At 39.8% G+C, this 12,125-nt stretch overlaps 1 pseudogene; it reads right to left on the reverse strand.

Annotated features, from left to right (window-relative positions):
• Positions 1 to 2,170: 2,170 nt before the first annotated feature.
• On the reverse strand, positions 2,171 to 11,637 carry LOC115922334 (annotated as a pseudogene).
• Between the last annotated feature and the right edge of the window lie 488 nt (positions 11,638 to 12,125).

Below are 12,125 nucleotides of genomic sequence, written 5' to 3' on the forward strand. Positions count from 1 at the left end.
GCCGTTCTGCTAAACACTTTGTCGTCGATTTGAACAATCGCACAGATACTATCAGCATCGACCGACTGAAAAGTGCGCATTTAGACACTTTCTTCTCAGAACACCGCCGTTCCGAAATCATCACATCAGTCCAACCCCTCAGTTGACTCAAATATTCATCCTGAGAACACTATAACGCAACTCGCACAACCCGTTCTGACGTAGAGTGCATTGGCCTAAACGCTATGTTACATTCGCTCGTTAATTGCCACACACTCACTGGAAGGGGGCTCCTGTAGCGTTTTCAGATTATCAATTCTTAATTATCAATTCGTCTTAATTTTTAGTTAATTATCACACTTTAATTATCAATGTTCCTTTTGAACTTTTAATGATTAATTCTCCTGATGCATTACTCATCGTTTCCTTGTATACACATACACCCACACAGTGCCTATGCAATGTGTAGTCCCTATACTTTTATACAGAGTAAATGACCTTCACTGCCCACACACACAAGTCATTGGTCAGTTTCTTAGTACAACCAAGTTACTTTCAAGATCATTTGTTTTAAGGAACTATATTACTCATTCCTAGTCATTTTCTGAGACTCAAGGAAACCAGATATGACTAAGTTTTCCCATTCTTAAGTATTTCTTATTCTCAAGACTTCCTGTTTCCACCAGTATATAAGTCCTGCTCCACTAGCAGTTCTTCATTCTATTCTATTCTATTCTATTCTATTCTATTCTATTCTATTCTGTTTCAATTCCAATCATGTAGTCAGTTAATTCGTTCTGCTCATCCAGTCAGTTCACCGTCAGTTCTCTTTGTCTCATTCACTGTAACCAGTTCAATCAATCAATGTGTAAATAACATAATTGTTGTGGAATAAACAGTCACGGTAAAACACAGTCCTCAACCAAAGAATTGTGTATCAACTCATCCATTCCCAACAACGGGTAGTACAAGAAATGGGTACCCTATTGAAAAAAATACGGGTATTCGGGTACCCATTAAAGAAACCCAACCCCCCAAAAATGTCAATCTCAGAAGTTGCTGTTCAGATTGTTCATAAAGGTCAGCTTGCTAATACTACCCCATATCGGTGCGCCAGTACGCAAGTTACAAGTGTATAGAGTGAGCTCTTTAGCTTTATGGCAAAAATTGCAACTATCACGAGCATCGTAAACATGGAATTGGTTTGTTTTCCATGTAGTCTGTTTTTTCATTTTGAACATTTCTCTATCAATGACATTCGATGCTGGTCTTTTTTTCTCTGAGAATTACTGAGTAATTTCTGAAGATGGTTAGGGTACTCTCGATTCCATAATCTGGAACCGTTCCCGACATTGACAGTCGGGTACTCGGGTACCCGGTTTCCCATGCAAAGCCCTAATGAAGAGAGAGAAGTAGCAAGTAAGATCGTCAAACAACACTTGGGTTCCTTTTTCTTGCACCACAACCACCTTACTTCTTCAACTTCTCTGAAGTTTCGCTCAAGACTTTAATTTACCTATGCCTATAAAAGCTCAATAGGGGGTCCCCGATTGCAGGTAAATACACACTTGGGTGGGTGGGTAGGTGGGTTGATTGGTGGACCGTGTACTCGGCCATTCTAACCAGGTGTTTTATACTGTTTCCATGCCATGCGAGTATCACAGCTTTGCAAGTGAGCAAGTGAGCTTCTTTGGAATAGCTGTTTGATACGCTAATGCGCATGCGTCTAATGTGCATATTAGATCATGTCCCATTGCATTGCAAAATTCACGGTTGTACGGTTCGTGGACCGAGTGAAGGCTACATGTGATTGCAGGTACTGTGATTGCATGCAGTACGTGGGTCATTTCAGCGCCAACAGTCTTCACAGACTTTGTGTGCGTGTACAATAGGCACAAGGGATTAGCATGTTTAGACGTCACCCGGAGGGCAGTGGAGGCAATCTTGACATCTGACAATCTTAACCAGCCGTGCCTATGTATAATAACAGCCAGTGTGTGTTATCACGTCCTCCGACGCGAACTGGTTAAGCTTGATAATTTCCTACCTCATATTTCAATATTCTTCAGGATTTGAGGAAAGAGGATACTATGACAATGACTGCTATTTCAGCTGCTAAATGACGAACTGATGCTGGATGTGTTCGATCTAATAGTTACTCCTTGCATGAGGTTAACTACTCCATCCAAACCTTTCTCCTCAGCCATGTTCAGAGCTGTATTATTGCAATGGTCTTTCAAGCTTGGGTCAGCCCCAGCCTCCAACAGAAACTCGATGCAACCTTTGCTGTTCTTCATGACTGCCTGGAAACAAAAGATCAAATATAGTATTAAGCTTCTAGCTTTACACAAGAGATTACAGATGCATTCCCCATGCTATTCTCGAGTTTCATCCCAAAACATAGATTCCTTTTCTAAAGTTATTCATTTTGAATGAGACATCGACCCAAAAACAAATCGGCACGCGTTAAGTTTCCAAATTATTACTTTACACTTTTTGAATTTTTTGGCTGCCAGACAATATTTTCATTCTCACGGAGTATGCTGGTTCCCGGCACACAATCGGTATCGATAATGTATGGACCGGGAGCCAGTCAGCTCGCAAACCGGATCTGTTTGTGCGCAAAACAAAAACCTTTTACAGAGTGTTGCAGATGCCCAGAAAGTAGAAAAAAAGGAGGGGTTTTTTGGAATGAAAGAGAGGTCACAAGTCTCAGGGGATGTTCCGTCCTTCCCCTGCAACACCCCCCCCCCTAATTATGCCAGTGATGAATACAACCAATCAGGTGGAAACAGTTACCGGTGCCTGATTTAATCTTAGCCACAGCCTGAGCAACTAAACAGGTGAAAATACTTTGAAAACAGCTTAATTCTATGCATTATGAAATCTAAAGCTACATGACTACATAATGCCAAGTACGACAAAGTATCACAGCACTGTTTAAAGACTAGCGTTTTTTGTGGTAATTTCAGAATTTACCATTACTTGAGGACAAGATAGCTTTTATTTTGTATACTGATATGCATGCTCTCGGTTTATATGAATTGTTCCAAAATGAGACAAAAATGGGGATTTCACTTCAAAATATAAGTTTCCTTTTCGGTCCATGTGGATATCTAGGTAAAAAAAGGCAGCGTTCTGTTAGCCATGCCTTGATCATCATTGGTTATTCAGACATTATAGGAAGCGACCACCTACCACATGTAGTGGCGCATTTCCACAGTAATCGGTGGCGTTCATAGCTTCCCCAGCTTCATGGAATGCTTCCAGCAACTCCTGTCATCCAACGCAGCTGCACTGGAAAAAAAACATCCCGATGCAAAATTCATCAAACAAAATAGTGGTTGATTAGGATTACTGCTGCTGTATCAGATTTCAACTGGCAAGCTGACCACATGTGGAGCAAGCTTGGTGGTTGAGTGGTAAGACGTCTGCACTAGTAAGCAGGAGGTCGTGGGTTCGAGTCCCAGCAAAGTAAATTTGTGCATTTCTCCCATACAAGCCCTTGGAAAGCACTGAGTAAACCGTGCTTATGAACTCATGTTGGTGGAGGGTTAAAAGAAGAAAAAAAATGAATCTTGCTAATAAAAATGTTTAGTAACATGAATTTAGTTGTTATTGAATCCAGATTTTTTTACTGGTGATATTGGTTCAAGTATAGAAGTCTGCAGCCCTGAAACTAATAACTCCACAGCGTTCTTTTGTTTCAATCATAATTTAATGACTTACTGGCATAGCCATTGTTCCCAGCTCATGTCTAGCTGTGTGAATCAGATGTCCTCCTGTCTTCTTAATCATCCTGATGACCTCAAGATTCCTGGCCAAATGAGAGAAACAAATCCATCCAAAATAAAAACTCATGAGCATTAGTTTGTTTTCTGTTGTAGGGTAGTAGTATTTTGTTGCATTTGGTATAACATCCCAAGTAAAGTCTGTGGATGTAAGGATTAAAGGCATATTTGGCTTTTTATGCATTCTGTTCGTTTCCAATAATAATACCACTCAAATCCAAAGAAGATTATACCGGGGTATGGTCTAAACCTAACTAGCTGAAATTTCAGTCAGTGGATATTACATTTTTCGAGAAAACTGTGAAAAACCATGCACAACGTTTTGATCAGGAAACACGATTTTATCAACAGCACTCTTCATTTCCAAAAATCAGTCAACTAACTGATCGTTGAAATCACCTACATTTCTTGATTTTTTTAAATGACAGCAAGCCAGATGGAATAATTTCACGGGACTTTAGTACCTATACCGGTATGATCTGTAATCCAAGTAAGCTTTTTGATACTATTCGATGAAATGATCCTTTACAGTAAACTCAGGCTAAACTGGCACTCTCGGGACCTGAGAATTTGTGACGACTTACGCGAATGCCGATATATGCTATAAGTCGTCATTTTGCCGACTTACATGAATGGTCTTTGGCGCACATGATTCATTGCACTAATTGGCTTCGAATACCCTGGATTATTCTCCTTAATGCTTGAGTTGAATCCAGCAAATTAATCCTCGAATTGTATCATCACGTTTGGGGTATTGATAGTGGAGACACGATACATATGTACATGCACAGTAACGAATTAAATGCGTTTAATTAAATTAAATTAAACAAACAGAGAGTTAATGGAAAGGGGTGGGGTGCTACTGAGATCCCCTCTAATCTGGAGTGAATTTCTAGAGCTGCTATGGACAGAATTCTAGTAAGCACAAAAGACTGCGTAGCAGGTTGGGGAATTCCACGCAAAGTGGACAGTCTCCATCAGAACTACAAGCATCACAACTTCAATGTGGAATCAAATTAAAGAGAATAAGAACTTTCATTTGCGCGGGTGTGCCAGTGAAATGGAATATGGTCAAATGTATTTTTATCAAGAAATCTGTATTTTGCTAAAGCTTAGGATTTTAGGTAGTCATTTTGGCATCTTGTTTCACTTGCAAAAAGCAAGTGTTATGGTGAGTTTTGTTTTTTAAGGAAGAGAAAAAGGTTCTTATTGTTTGCCAAAAAAGAGATTTTTGTTTAATTATTAGTTTCTAATATGTTTTTAACTTGTACCAAGATGAGCGGACAAACTATAATGTTACCTTAACTTGAGTTACCGAAATACATCCCTCTAGAGATTTTTATGATTTTTTTTTTAAAACGTACACCCTAATGATGTAAGGGCACTGAAACTTTCTTCCAACAGGGCAAAGTATGAGAACGCTTTTGTAAAGGTATTTAAATTTTTGACATATCCTTTTTTTGTAATGCGGGTTACCAATAAAAAAACGTTCCGAAAAACCAACAGGAAGTAAATTTGTTGCCTCTTTTTTTTTTGTAGTTTAGTCACTTAACTTCAGGGAGATTTTGTGAGAAAAATTCACCCCAACTGCTTTGGCTTATATAAAGTAACAGCACAGACATGATGGAAGATCCGTATAAATTGTGGGCACTTGTGGTCTAATGGTGAGCATAGGATTCATGATCGTGAGACTGTGGGTTCGAGCCCCGCCGTGTTAAATGGGTAATGGCATTATTCAATGCTGGGAAGGTAACAGACTCGCTGTGGAGGAGGTGTGGTGCCTCCCACAGCAGCATTTGATGCACTCGAGTCTGGCCCAATCGCTTCGAAAGAGAGATGGGCACTCCGTTCCTGTGAACACAGGTTCGTCGGTTTAAATGTAACAAAAGGTATCATGGAATTGCCCGGTTACTTTTATTAATGCAGTAATGAGCAGTGGCATTGAGAGTTTCTACGCAGATTTCTGCATAGCCCATAAATTTGCTCAGCTGCTCCATGACGTTGGGCCATGACTTGCAAACTCTTTATTGCAAATTTTAAATTCTGGGTTTTTTAATAGAATACTCACTTTAATCGAATACTCTCAAAGAAAGGTGAGTTGCCGAATGAGTCCTTGGCGTAAATCGAACAGCCATTTTCCAGCAAGTACTGCACAACGTCAAGGTTCCGTGTGCTGGCTGCCAAATGTAACGGTGTCCGCCCATCGTAGTCAGCAAGACTCAAGTCACCTCCCTTGAGGGATGATTTAAATCAAAGAAAAGCCTTGATTAGTGAAACTTGAGATTTTAGGGAGAAATGAAACTGAGACTGAATCTGCCTTACACTGCTGGGCAGGGTTGCTCCATATTTTCACCAATGAGAGCCAGTTGTGCAAAAATCTCCAACTCCTAAGAATTTTTCATTTATGTATGCAGGTTATGTTAATTTTCAATGTGCGATCCAAAAACAGATAAGCAATGATGAAAACTTACACATTCCCTGAAATGTTTGAGTGATGCCAAGTCGCCATTTTTGGCTGCAGCACACATCAGTGGAGTGAAGAGGGCATCTTGTACAGCTTTAAACTTCCTGGATCAAGCAAAGAGTGCCATAACAAGTTAAGAATTATGAGTTCAATATGAAGAGTTGTATGGTCGCTATTTCAGTGTCACTTTCTGCTGCCATAATACGGTGCACAAAACTTGAACACTGCAGATTCTCTGCTGATTTTAGTCTTTGCCGTATGTCTTGAGCCACACAAGTTTGTCAACCCTTTCATAGCTCAACCTGGGCTTGCCAAAGCCTAAAAACAAGCACAAATATCGTTCAAAGGAAACTTTACAGCAGGGTTTGACCTTAACTTTTTTTCCCTAGCCAGCTGGGCTACTAAAAAAGACTCTTAACTAGCCCACGAGCATTTTCACTAGCCTTCCTTTTATAGAGTGTTTCATAACAACAGTGTGCATACATGTCAAATGTATCATATACTGAGGCAATCTTGTCAGTGTTTTTAATAAACAGATCTCAGAATTTAACCCTAAACAGTTAATAAAATTAGATACAAATTGATACAGGCTTGCTTTCTGAATTTAATGATTCATTTCTTCCTGTCCTTTCATCTTTGCCGTAGCCCAATAATTTTGGACTTGCCAGCCAGGCTACTTAAGGAATACTTTGAATAGCCCGTCGCTGTTTTGACTAGCATTTGGCTAGTGGGCTACCGCTAAAGTTGAACCCTGATTATAGGGACCTTTAAAGGACAGTGTAACTTTAGACCAAAGGATCTTTGGAACAACTGAACTTATTTATTTATTTATTTATTTATCTATTACATTTCTTTACCCAGGGTATGCCCAAACAGTTCAAAACTGGTTTCCATTGGGGCCCTGCATTCAATAAAAATGACTACAAACATGTATACAAATACAATACATTACAATGGGATTTTAGTGGTGCCAGATTAGTTAAATGAATAATAAATTGAATAATTTCAGTGGCTTACTATCCATAAAAGATTAAGTTTCTGTGGTTATCTTTGCCAAAAGGGAAATACAGTTTGACAGGCTTTACTCTATAAATAATATGATAACCTGGGCAGTATTTTTGGCTGTGAAAATTTCACCCAACCTGACTGCTGGTGAGCTTCAGTGTGTCGACCACCGCCCGGATGAATTCGCTGTCTTGTAACGTCCTGCTCTCTTTGTGCTTGCCGGAGACTTTGATCTCGCCTCGCAGGTTGCAACTAAGCATCTCAAGTCTCTGTCCTTGGGACAGCTCCTTCTTGCCCAGGACATAGCAGAGTTTGGTCAGGCTGCCTCTGGCGTGATGTCACTGCCTGGTATGACGCCTGCCTCCAGTAGAGACTGTGTCGTTTTCAAAAGAGAAAACCACGAATGAGTCTATCCAATGAAACGTGAGGTGTTCTGGCAAAATGAGATGGAACTGGGCACAGTCGTAGTGGAGGCAAATGCATAAAAAAAATGTATGAGGGTTGATTTTTTTCAATTTTCAGATTTACTGATACTTGAACTCTTGATATGTCTACCACACATATTTAATAGAAATAGTATAAAAACCATGAACAAAAAGGAAATTTAAGGAAAATAATTAGCATCTTTCTTTTTCATGACTACAAAACTTTAAACGGCCATTACTTGTCAACGGAATGTCTGATTAAGGTACAATAAACAATGTTGTAAGGACATGAAGGAGAACGTTGGATGAGATTTGAAGATTTGCATGGCTGAGATAGCAATCTGATAAAGATTTGTGGTAGCAACATGAGACAAATATCTTTTGCAAATGTGAGGTTCGGAAACGATCAGGGGAAAACTCAATGTTTCGGACAGTATTCTCTGCCTGACACGCTCACTGATCATCCAGCATCCCCCTGCTCCAGCTAGGACTCCACTGTTACATTCTTCACACGCTTCACTGCTTCCAATCCCACTACATATAACACTCCTTCACCGTTGGAATCCCTCAGTTTTCCCGATGACAGGCAAGGCATACTGTCCAAAACGCTGAGTTTACCCCGGTTCTTTTCAGAACCTCACAAACTCACAAAAGAGATTTGTCACATGGTGCTACCGTAAATCTTTCTCATAAAGGAGAATTTTATTCTCTTTTCTTATACCGCAAACCCTCATTTCAACCTTTGCCCAGTTGTGTCTCATTTTGCAAGAACGCCCCACATATATCAAATTCGCAGCCAGAGACTTTTGATGGAATTTTGTGTCGGTATGATACCTGCCTTTATTAGTAGATAAAGTAAAGTGATAGCGCAGAGTTGTAGACAAGACCTCACAAAGCAATCTAAGCAGTCTAAAGTCAAGTGACAAGCTTTTCAAATGATTATAAACCCATTCCAGCACCTTGAGTACCTAATTGTTGATAGATACGTGCTCGGCATTATACTACTAAATGTACTATTAGGGAGACACGTTATTGTAATTTCTTCAATAATAGGGAGACACCGGCTATTAGGGAGACACACAACTGTCTCCCTTATGGCGCAGCCCCCCTTTAGAGGCAAAATTTTATTGTCGCAATTAGGTTATATTTGTGGCTCGTGGTCTAATTAGTAAAAATACCGAAATTCGTGCACAAAAGGACAAGGGATTATTGGTTAGGGCATATTTAAGTTGGACAAATTTGTGCACAAGTCTATGGGAAAGTCTCCCAAATGACCCATTCCCGGTAATTATTATTATTATTATTATTATTACTGCAAACTAAAATTGTTTCAATGGTCTTCAAACCCGAAAGGCATTATTTCCGTTAAACTTTTCCTGTGAAATTAACCTACCCGTCCAGTGCGATAGGCCGCAGACACTGTACCCCTGGAGCACTGTGTGCAGTTGATGATGAGCACTCCTCTCTGTGTGGCTTCCCTGATGACCTCCATCAAGTCCTTCCTACTGTCAGGACCATTCCCAGCCCCAAACGTCTGCAGGACCACGCCCTTCATGGGGGACTTAAAAAGGCCTTTACCTGGAACATTGGGGAAAAATCAGCATAAAGTGTTTAGTAGCAAGAAAGAAGGCTGAACACACCCTCAAAATCTCTCATGATGGTGGATGGCAATTATTCTAGAGATCTAACGGCCTAATGACCTATGACATAGAAGTCAACTTATTTAAATATCCACACGGAGGGCCATGCATGCAGCATGACACTCGTGTAAGCACACTTTGAGAAGCAGGCCTATCAGCCCACAAGGAAAACAGCATTTTACTGGCACATAGCAACCATAATATAACACCGCAAAAAAGAAACTCCACACTCATTGAGGGGTTATCAATTTGAATCTGATCGACTTATGATGACGTCATTTATATAGACCTTTGGGGAATTTCGTTAGCTACATTTTGATACCCTGTTTGCTACCAAAGACTGTAAATCGTCCAAGATTGACAACGGTGTCTAAAAAATGATGCAGTTTGAAAAGTTGCAAATTTAAAGATTACGCGAGGAGAAATTGCCAAGCGCAAACACACATGCCCGTATGTAATTGGCCCTATCGACTGCACAGTGCCTGAACAAAGCGCGGGTAATTCAATTTCGCGCGCTCCCATGCATACAAGCACTGTGCGATCGATATTCCCTGCCGTTCGTTTCGGGCAGTGAAAATTTGTCCGGCAGCAATTTCCACTGAAGTTGGTGACATCACAGGTGAGAGTGGCCTAAGTAAAATGTACACCCTTTCACTTCATTGATTGTTTTTCTGGATCTAGGGACCCAAATAGAATGGGGTAAAAAGGAGTGAATTGAGATATACATTGTAGTCAGGCTTTAATGTAAACATAATTTCATTGAAGAAAAAACATTAAAAAGTTTTAATTACTTGTTTTCTGAATAATGTATCACTTTTTTGGGCACACTCTGTAGTTTACAAAAGATTATCCTTGAGTGTTTACGGAAGAATGTTTGTGAAATCTCTGAAAACAAAAGTGTTTCAGACATTTCGGGTTCCTATAGTGCATGGTTACTTCTTTATATCCCAAAACAGTTAGAAATGATCAACCATAACAGTCCTGAATCCTCAATTTTAATATGATTTTTCACACACCCTAGGGTTAATGAGTACCTAAAAGAGAGTTCAGTGCAATTTCTCACCGGTTCCTTGTGATACCAGGGAACAGCCTGAGCAGACCCACGTTGCTCTCCATGTAGGTGTGAACTCGAAAACTCTCTAAGGTGTTGGGTCGAAAGAGATTATCCCAGGCCACTGGTGAGACAATATAGAAACATCAACTACTAAAGCGACTGAGAATAGGAGAGTTATGATCAGAACAAAGAACACTATGACCAGATACATATGTCTGAAAGGCTTTTGTTCCAAACAAAACGTCTGAGAGTTATGATCAGAACAAAGAACACTATGAACCAGATACATATGTCTGAAAGGCTTTGTTCCAAACAAACGTCTGAAAACTGAACAATGACGACTGTAGTTCAGACGTTTGGTCACCGCTTTCAGACATTTGTGTCTAAAACAGAATCCCCTCCAATTACATTTCAGATGTTTTGAAAGTCTGAAACATAAACTGTTAAAACTTAATACCACCATATTTCAGATATTCTGTTAGCCTCAAATTATCTGAAACGTAAGGTTATCAAGAAACTGGCCAATCAGTCACCTGGAACTATCTGAAACCTACATAGCCAGTTGCTTGATAGGCTTACGTTTCAGATATTTTGAGGTTAACAGAATTTCTGAAATATAAAGAGTTTTTGCAGGTCTACATAAAATGTCTCAAACAGTGATCAAATATCTGAAATATAATCGCCATCATTGTTAACTTTTTAGACATTTGCTCCAGACATTTCTGGTTCCTACTCGAAGCATGTAAGCAAAGTTTCTTTATCAAAAAACAAGAAGACAGTTTGTTTGTCCTCAAAGCCCAAAGCAAGGGTGCTTGGTGATCTCTAATTTCTTTGATAACCATGGCAGTGACCAAGGGTCATGCATGCCAATGGCCTGTGTACACAGAATGTATGTGTAATGATTCTGGCAGAGATCTAACACCTATATGCTTTGCAAGACTTCTGTTTTCTGAACTGAAATTTTTTTGGGCGGTGCTACTTCGTCCTTACTCACAGCAGAAGCTGAATTGCAAAGGACGCAGCTACGACGCGGTCGAGCCATATGCCTCCCACAAATTCTACCAACAAAACACATCATTTAAAACTTAGATCATCACATGTGCTCCTTTTTGTGTGATCAATCATGTTTAGCATCTCTAAGTTCCAACAATACCTTCAATATTGACTGCCATTTTGACGAGAGGTGGGAAATTGGGCGAGTCAAACAGCTGAAGCTCTCGCTGGACACTTTCTTCACACGATTACCCCGATACAATGTATCGTTGAAGTACAATGTAACCTACAAAAAGAATTATGAAATTTGAAGTCATTTAATTGCATCTTATGAAAAAAATGGGGTGTGAGCTTAGGCAAAACAAAAATATTCTGCTTCCGATGCATGGTATTTGAAACAGGGTAGTAGGTAGGAAAATGTGGGGTTTTTTTGGGGGGGGGGAGAATTTGTGTGTGTGTACGATCAGATGGAGGTGTCTGCGTGTAGTCAAGTGTAAAAGGTAGTTTGGGGTAGGGGTTGTCAAAATAGAGTAGGTAGGGTAACTGGAAGCAGAACTATTATTTTTTTTGGCCTTAACAACTTATGTGTAAAACATAGATAGCTGGTCCATTGTCGAGTCTAATAAAAACTTGTCTGATATGAAACATAGCTTAAATAAAACACAGCTGTAATAAAACAGAGCTGTAATAAAAAGTTAAATTACAAGTCCAGCTACAAGTTAAGCTGCCCTCAGATCGACCTTGTGACGACAAAGAACCATCAGTGACTGACTT

Source organism: Strongylocentrotus purpuratus, unplaced genomic scaffold (genome assembly GCF_000002235.5).
Source record: "Strongylocentrotus purpuratus isolate Spur 01 unplaced genomic scaffold, Spur_5.0 spur5_contig_222, whole genome shotgun sequence".
Lineage (NCBI taxonomy): Eukaryota > Metazoa > Echinodermata > Echinoidea > Camarodonta > Strongylocentrotidae > Strongylocentrotus > Strongylocentrotus purpuratus.